Source organism: Balaenoptera borealis, assembly GCF_965194805.1.
Source record: "Balaenoptera borealis genome assembly, chromosome: 5".
NCBI classification, from domain to species: Eukaryota; Metazoa; Chordata; class Mammalia; order Artiodactyla; family Balaenopteridae; genus Balaenoptera; species Balaenoptera borealis.
In genome coordinates this window covers 137,964,184-137,973,163 of record NC_138862.1, presented here as the reverse complement: position 1 = coordinate 137,973,163, position 8,980 = coordinate 137,964,184, and the positions used below count along the sequence as shown (strand labels likewise).

Genomic DNA, 8,980 nt, shown 5'->3' with positions numbered 1-8,980 from the left:
AAAAGACTCTGACAAGTACAGGTTTCTGGTAACGGACTGTACTGCTGAACTGAATGAATAAGTATTTTCAGAACTCTAATGAAAAACTGATGAACTCATAAAAGTGCTAACAAAAGATCAAGATGAAAAAAAAAATTAATTACATGGGACTGAGTGAACTGATGAGGATGAGTATAATTTTTGTGACTTTCTGTCTGAATTTAAAAAAAAAAAAAATCCCACAAGGACTCAGAGGCAAAGAATATACAAATCAATTTTCACTGCAAAGTAAAGGAGCTGTTACAGTGGAGGATTACTGGACTGAATGTCAATATTATGACATAGTATGAGTGTGTTTCGTGTTTGGTAATTGCAATCATTGTTGCTTTTGTTGTGGTCATCCATGTACAAGAAAAAAAAAAAAAAAAACAAAGTTCACAACAGAAAATGGAAAAAAAAAAAAAACATTTGTAAGAAAAATAATCATACATAATTTTGCAGAGAAAACAATCTAAATTTCAAAAAATAAATTTTTTTATAATCATTAAAAAAAAAATGTATGACACCTTACTCTGTGTATTTCTTTATTGATATATTACATAACAAGATTTAACAAGGGAGGGGGTCTAATGACTAACATGGTTTTAAAGTGATGCATAGAAATGGTAGTTTGAGATAACTGCAGTAACTATAATGTGATTTGATAATACATGTGCCTTCCATTGGTGACAAAGTCACTAGTCTGGCTAACATCACTATGGGTTGTTGCCTATAATTGAAGGAAACACTGTATTTCTGTTAGAGGTTTTCTAACTCAAGTTCATAGACATCCTAAATTCTATCCATAGACCCCAGATTAGAGGATATTGGAGCAAGAAGATAGAAGGACTGACCCTGCATGACCCATGGAACAAAGCCACCACTTGCTCTGCACTCCCTCCCTATTGACGTCTGGACTGTTACTTAAAAAGAGAGAAATTTCTATATTGTTTGAACCACTTGGTCATTCTTTTTTCTGTATATGACTCTCAGTTACGATAGCTGAGCTGTACTCCAGCTCACTAGTTCTCAAACTTTTTGGTCTTCAGACCCCTTTACAATCTTGAAAATTGTTGAGGACCTCGAAAAACTTTTATATGGGTTATATGCATCAATATTTACCACATTAGAAATTAAAACTGAGAAATTTTTATTTTTTCATTTATTTAACAATAACAAAACCATTACATCAATAGCCTTTTTATGAAAGATAGCTGTATTTTCCAAAACAAAAAAAAAATTAGTGAGAAGAATAGGCGTTGTTTTACATTTGTGAAAATCTTGTTAGTGTCTGGTTTAATAGAAGACAGCTGGATCCTCATATTTGATTCTGCATTCAATATGTTTTGCTTTGTTGTTTTGGTTGAAGTATATGAAGAATATTCAACTTCACACAGATATGTAGTTGGGAATGGGAGGGGTATTTTAATAGCCATTTGAGATAATCTAGGGTATTTCTTATTGATATTTTACTAAAACTTGACAAGTGGTAGTTTCTTAAAAGTTAGTTGTAATGTAAAATCTGAAACCATACAAATGAACTTTCATACTCTGTTGCATTAAAATCCATTGGTCTGTCTTGCACTTTGAATGGCTCTCTTACCCATGCACAATTTTGTCTCATGAATTGGTCATTTTGAAAATATTGGTTCATTGAGTTATGCAGATCTTCCAAATGTTGATGCATCATTAGACAATATGCAAAAATCACACTGGTTAAATTCACCACTGATCTCATCAAAAAAAGTTTTTAAGTATTGGGAAGCTGTCAAGCTCATGGTGGTGGATACAAGTCTTCCACAAATATAATTTTCACTTGAAAGCTCAAATGCTATCATTGGCAACAAATACTGTCAGTTGTTTTCCTTGAAGTGACAGGCTTCCTTAATACAGTCTTAAGGAAATATCTGCCAACCACTATAGCTTGTCTATCAGTCATTCTTTCAAGTAAAAATGGTTTTCTGCAAAAAAGAGGTTAATTCGTCTCACAGCTCAAGCAAGCACTTTGTCTTCAGACAACTCTCACAGTTCAGGATGTGAAAAAGTACTTTACATACACTTCCCATTTTGTCCCCCAGAACATTAAAAAGACATGCACTCAAGGGTTGAAATTTGATTAATTTTGTTTTATTAATTAGTTTAATAAAATTTCTATTTCTTCATCAAAGACATTCATAAGTGAAACTGACTTTTTAAAAAAATATATACTGTGAGGGCCTGGTAGTGAAGAATACAATCGTTACTAGAATTTTGGGATCACGACCTTGATTTGTGCTGAGGTACCAGCAATTTCACCATCAGTGCAAATGGCAATACAGTGAAAAGGACAAATAAAATCTTAGTGATATTATGAAAATAGTTTGACCTGTGGAATGCCTGAAAGAGTCTGAGAGACCCTTAAGGGCCCAGGGACTGGACTTTTAGAACTGCTGCTGTAACTAATACAACCTCCAGGACCTAAAACAGGTGATAAACTGGATGGAAACTGCTCAGGGAAAAGGAACACAAGGTGACAAGAAATGAGTCAGTATCAAGTTTAATGCTCTGCACATGACCCTGGCCAACGGTCATGACCCTGAAGAAGTACTGTAACAGAGCAGGACCCTATGGGGCCTTCCTGGGACAGAGCGCCCACCACCACCATGTCCTCTGTGACTGCCTCTTGTCTGTAGAAAAACTTTAGCCAAATAATAAATTTAATCAGAGAAATGAAAAAAAAATGCAGAAGCAAAGGAACGCAGTAAAACAAGACAAAATAATAATACTTTAGCCATTAAACAAAGTCAAAGACCATTAGTCCCTCCTCAAGGGCTATAGATAATATCCTGAGCCCTATCCTGTGAGCTGTTTTGCAGATACTGAAACCCCCATCAGGTGGAAGAAGTTAATGACATGATGACCAGACTGGAGCCATGACATAAACTACTCCATCTTACACAATTCTGAGAACTGGCCTCAAGGAAATGGGAACAAACTGACCCTGGAATTGAAGATTAACTGTACGTAAAACAATCAAGATGATGCTGATCAGACCACGGCATGACCACTTTCAAGACGACTGTCAGAGCTGCCTGTGCTGTTCTGCATGTAGCCCCCATCTCCACCCCCGCCTGTGCACCCCTGAAAGTCCCACTTTAAAAATTCTTGTCCCCAGATCGGCAACAGGGAGTTGGTTCTTTGGGACATGAGTCCACCTTCTCCCCAGGATTACTGGCTTCCTCAGTAAAGCTATCTTTCCTTCTACCCAACACTTGTCTCTTAGTATTGGATTCTTGAGGGATGAGCAGTCAAACCCAAGTTCAGTAACAGTATGGACCTTGGTTCTACAGGCTGCCCCTGGGCAGGCAGGCACTTGGGTTTCATTAACTTCCCTGACCTCTACTGTCACGGCTTTGCCCAACCAGTAAGCCAGTAAGGCCTCTCAGGTTCTGAGATCTCATCATTTCTCTTGTTTTGTCCATGTAGCATTCCTCCTACACCCCACTTCTTTTCCAGACTGCCTATTTTCTGAAACTGATCCCATCTCCACATCTGTCCAGGTGTTTTGCAGTGGGATGAGTAAGGTTACAGCATGACCCAGCTCTCAGGCTGCAGCTAATCAGTGCAGAGGTGGACCCCAGATTCAAGCTGTGTCCATAACCCTTTGCTGAAAATGTTGACCCTGGGGGTGCAAATGGGTCAGTCTCTCTCCAGATGGCTGAAGCTGTAAGATAGAAACCAGTGGTTCTCAAACTAGGCATGCATTAGAATCACCTGGAGGGCTTGTTAAAAGAGACTGCTGGGCCCTACCCGGAGTTTCTGATTCTATAGGTCTGGGGTAGGGCCTGAGATTTTACATTCTAATGATTTCACATGTGAGGCTAATGTTGCTAGTCTGGGGACCACACTTTGAGACTGATGTAAAGTTCCAGAACCATCAGGGATCAAGGTCATGGTTCCCATTCTACAACTAGAGAGGTTGAAAAAAATATGTCTGGAGAGATAGAGAAAAAGAGAGATAAATAGATAGACAAAGGGAGAGACAGTGGGAGAGAGACAGACATAGATAGAGACAGAAACAGAGACAGACAGAGAGCCTGAAATATAGAGGTAAGATTCGTAGATACTATCCTGGTAGTTTTCAAGGGCTGTTTCCATTGGTTCCTGAATCTCAGCCACATGCCTATCTTTGGGCTCCACAAAATCCCCTGCATCCTTGGAATATAATAAAATGTGGGTTAAAGTTGGGTTTCTGCCCCGCTAAGCTCAATATCTTCTTAACAGATACACCCTCCCGGAACCATCCCTGCAGAACTGGCTTTTCCCTTAAATTCTATTTGGAACCACAAACCAAGGCAATGGAAACAGAACGGATGTCATGAAGCCTCTCACAGACACCAAAACCTCAGCCAAGATCTGCATCAAAGCTGCTAGTTGGTGAAGAAGAGCCCCAAACACCAATAGGATTCTCAGCCACAGCTCAGGGGATAGCATCATGGATGGAAATGCAGGTTCTGGGTGAGAATGCATTGGTTTCAACCTCACTCTGCTACTTGCCAGCTGTATATCATGAGCCAAATACTTAAACTCCCTAAGCCTCAGTTTCCTTATCCATAAGGCAAGATGACAATAAGACCTGCCTCAAAACATTCCTGTGAAAATGAAATGGGATCTGTAGGGCAGCTTAGCACAGCATCTGGCACAGGGTGAGCTCTCAAAAATGTTGATTACGGTTATCTTTTTTTTTTTGACCACACCGCATGGCATGTGGGATCCTAGTTCCCCAGCCAGGGGTTGAACCCATGCCCCCTGCAGTGGAAGCATGGAGTCCTAACCACTGGACCACCAGGGAATTCCTATGCTTATTATTAATTATTGTTTCTGGTCTCTTCTCACTGTGATCCTGGGTCTTCAGAACCACATTCATGGATCCTGGTCTCTGGTCCTCTGGATTTGGCTTTTGGGCTTGATCTCTCCAGGCTGTGTTCTCTCATGTAGGGCTCCTCATCCAGTTCCAGCTCTAAGCAATCTAGCTGATAGATGTACCAGGAGATAATTCCAGCCTCCAAATCATCATGGCTGTTAATTCCATCAAAGGTTGAGAGTCTTCAAGGGAGTGTCCCAGCCCCAACCATCTGGGCAAGAATTCCAAGGCAAAACAAGGCCTGGGAATGGATTTCTGCAAGCTGGTAATAAGAGTCAGCTCATATGTGACAAGGGACAAAGATGATGGAAGCAAGCTGAGTTGGGAAGAGTTCTGATCCTGGGTTCAGGTGTTATAGTGGCTTCTCATGCAGTGTCCATGGCTTCAGGTATGAGGATCTGGCGTCAGTTAAGAACCTGATATGGGGGAGATATAGCTCCTGTCAGATAGGACACCAACGTCACCTGCCACTCAACCACGTTGAAAAATCAATCTCTGTCTTCAGTTTCTCCTATTTTCAGCTTGCTAGGCCCTGTGCCCTAAAAACCCAGGACAGCCACCTGCTACAGAGCCAACTCCTAGAGTGAGCCAACAGTGATATCCTAACAAGGGAAAACACAGAAAAACAGATAACCCAAGTTCTATACCCTTTGGGTATTTCCATCTGGGACCCTCATCTCTGTCACCCTCAGAAATCCTCTCTCGTGCCCTCATGTGCTTCTACTGCCTCATTCCTCCTCCCCCCGTTCACCTGGCTTCCCATACTTGCCTAGGTAGCTTGTATCTCTGTGTTCCCTGGGACTGCTGGCCATGACTGAATGTGACCCTCCTCCAGGACCAGTGTCTCCTTGACAACCTTCTCAAATTGAGGCTGTGGATTCTCCCCTGATCTCAGCATCTCCCCTGCCTCTTCCAAAACTCCCTCCTCTGAGGTTTTCCCGTTCAGCCGTCTCATTCACGCCATGGTTTGAGTTACTGCCTATGTATTCACGACTACTAAATCTTCATTTCCGTTCCATCTTTGCCTCTGATCACCAGACTCGTATATCTAACTGCCCTTCGAAATCCCCAAAGTTGTCCCTGAGGCACCTTCCAATGAAATGCTCCAAACGGAACCCCCTATTCTTAAAGTTGCACACTTACTTTTTACTCCTGTGTTCTGTACTTCAACACACGGCCACGTAGCAAGGAGCTGAGGACTTCTGCCAACAACCAACACCAACGTGTCAGCCAAACGAGGGAGAGACACCTTGGAAGTGGATCCTCTAACCTCAGTCAAGACTGCAAATGACGGTCTCGCGAGATCGCGGGCGGCAGCGCGCGGGGAGAAGGTGGCCTGGGAGGTTCACAGTGAAGGTGCTAAGAAAGAGAGTGTAAGACAGTAAAATAATTAAATATTTTTACTGAGTCTCTTCAACAGGCCACATTTAAGAGGTGTCTCATAGCCCCTGCTGCCGGAGGCTGGAACACAATGGGTCACACAGGGACACTAGACACCGAGGATGAAGTGGGACCTTTTAACCCATCTTGCTCCAAGTCCTCAAAGTGAAGCCATTGCCCACGAATTCCAGGGGCTCTCCTTGCTCTCCAGTCAGCACCTGCCCCCTCGGAACAAAAGGAAGATTATGCTCCAGCCGAGGCTGCAGCAAAGAGGACGAGAGGACAGCTAGTGGACCAGGGCATCATGCCACCTCCGAAGATCCCAGCAGCATTCGATGTGCAATTAAAAGATTTGGAAAGGGCCAGAACCATAACCTTTTTGAAGCACAAGATCTGGAGCCCACCCGATGGTTCTGAACTTGTCAGGATGCCCATATTAGAAAGAATGTTTGCAGAGCCATCCTTGCAGGCTACTCAGATGAAGATGAAAAGAGCTCAACTAGTTGATGATCTGAATGAAAAGATTGCTCAAAGACCTGGTCCTATGGAGCTGGTAGAGAAAAACATCCTTCCTGTAGACTCCAGTGTTAAGGAGGTAATTATAGGCATTGGGAAGGACGACTGTCCTCAAACTCATGGCAATTTCTCATTTGAAAAAGACAGTAGTGATGCTTTGTCTCCAGACCGGCCAGCCAGCTAGGAGTCACAAGGGTCAGCTGCATCCCCAAGTGAGCCAAAAGTTAGTGAATCGCCATCTCCTGTGACTACAAACACTCCAACTCATGTATCACCTTTCTTGTTTTGACCCCTAAACAGAGGAAGTGCTTTGTTTTTTATATATTAAGGTAATACATTATCACTAGAAGAAAAGTCTGAAGGTGCAGAAAAATATAGATTTTCACATGTAATCCAACCACTGTTAACATTTTCAATAGATTCTTACATTTTATTTCTGTTCTGTATACACATTTTTTATAAACAGTTTTGCAACTTGCTTTAAAATTTTTTCATATAACTTTTTTTGAGATATAACGCACATATCCTAAAATCCACCCTTTTTTCTTTTTAACTATGTTAACCATTTTAAGCATACAGTTCAGTAGTGTTACATATATTCACACTGCTGTGCAACAGATCTCCAGAATTTTTTGTCTTGCTAAACTGAAACTAGAGCCTGCGCTCTAGAGCTCTCTAGAGCCCGTGAGCCACAACTACTGAGCCTGTGCGCCTAGAGCCCATGCTCCGCAACAAGAGAAGCCACCGCAATGAGAAGCCCGAGCACCACAACAAAGAATAATCCCCGCTCACTGCAACTAGAGAAAAGCCTGCATGCAGCAACAAAGACCCAATGCAGCCAAAAATAAGTAAATAAATAAATTAATAAAAATAAATAAATAAAGTTCATCTCCCCATTCCCCTAGGCCTGGCAACCACCATTCTGTTTCTGTCTCTATGAATTTCACCACTTTAGATACCTCATATAAATGGAACCACACAGTGTCTTTTGTGACTGGCTTATATCACTTAACATAATGTCCTCAAGTTTCATCCATGTTGTAGCATGTGACAGGATCTCTAAGTTTTAGGGCTGAATAATATTCCATTTTATGTATATACCACATTTTGTTTATCCATTCATCAGTGGACATTAGGTTGCTTCCATCTCTTGGCTATTGTGAATAGTGATGCTATGTAAGTGTTTGTGGGAATATCTCTTCGAGACCCTGCTTTTAGTTCTTTTGGGCATATACCCAGAAGTGGGATTGCAGGATCATATGGTAGTTCTATTTTTAATTTTTAAGGAACCTCCATACTGTTCTCCATAGTGGTTGCACCATTTCACACTCCCACCAACAGTGCTGAAGGGTTCCAGTTTCTCCACATCCTTGCCAACACTTGTTAATGTCTATTCTTTTGATAGTGGCTATTCCAATGGTGTGAAGTGATATCTCACTGTATTTTGTTTGTTTGTTTGTTTTATTGAAGTATAGTTGATTTACAATGTTGTTAGTTTCAAGTGTACAGCAAAGTGATTCAGTTATAGATATATATAAAAGAATATATATATTCTTTTTCAGATTCTTTTCCATTATAGGTTATTACAAGATGTATTGAGTATACTTACTGTGGTTTTGATTTGCATTTCTCTAATTATTAGTGATTTGAATATCTTTTCTTATGCTTGTTGGCCATTTGAATCATCTTTGGAGAAATGTCTATTCAAATCCTTTGCCCTTTTTAAAATCAGGTTATTTGTTTTTCTATTGTTGAGTTGTAGGGGTTTTTTATATGTTCTAGATATTAACCCCTTATCAGATATTTGATTTGCAAATACTTTCTCCCATTCCATGTGTCACCTTTTCACTCTGCTGATAGTATCCTTTGATGAGCAGAAGTTTTTAAGTTTGATAAAGTTCCACTTGTGTATTTTTGGTTTTACTGCCTGTACTTTTGGTGTCATACTAATAAATCATTGCCAAATCCAATGTCATGAAGCTTTTCCCCTGTTTTCTTCTAGGATTTTCATGGCTTGGGGTCTTACATTTGGGTCTTTAATCTGTTTTAATTTCTGTATATGGTATAAGATAAGGAACAAACTTCATTCTTTTGCATGTGGATATCCAGTTTTTCCAACACCATTTGTTGAAAAGACTGTCCTTTCCCCACTGAATGGTCTTG

At 40.8% G+C, this 8,980-nt stretch overlaps 1 pseudogene across 1 annotated transcript; it reads left to right on the top strand.

Moving 5' to 3' along the window:
• Positions 1 to 520: 520 nt before the first annotated feature.
• On the top strand, positions 521 to 7,470 carry LOC309628935 (myocardin-related transcription factor B pseudogene; annotated as a pseudogene). Its single transcript has one exon. The product of its transcript is annotated as a myocardin-related transcription factor B pseudogene (transcript).
• The last annotated feature ends 1,510 nt before the right edge of the window (positions 7,471 to 8,980 follow it).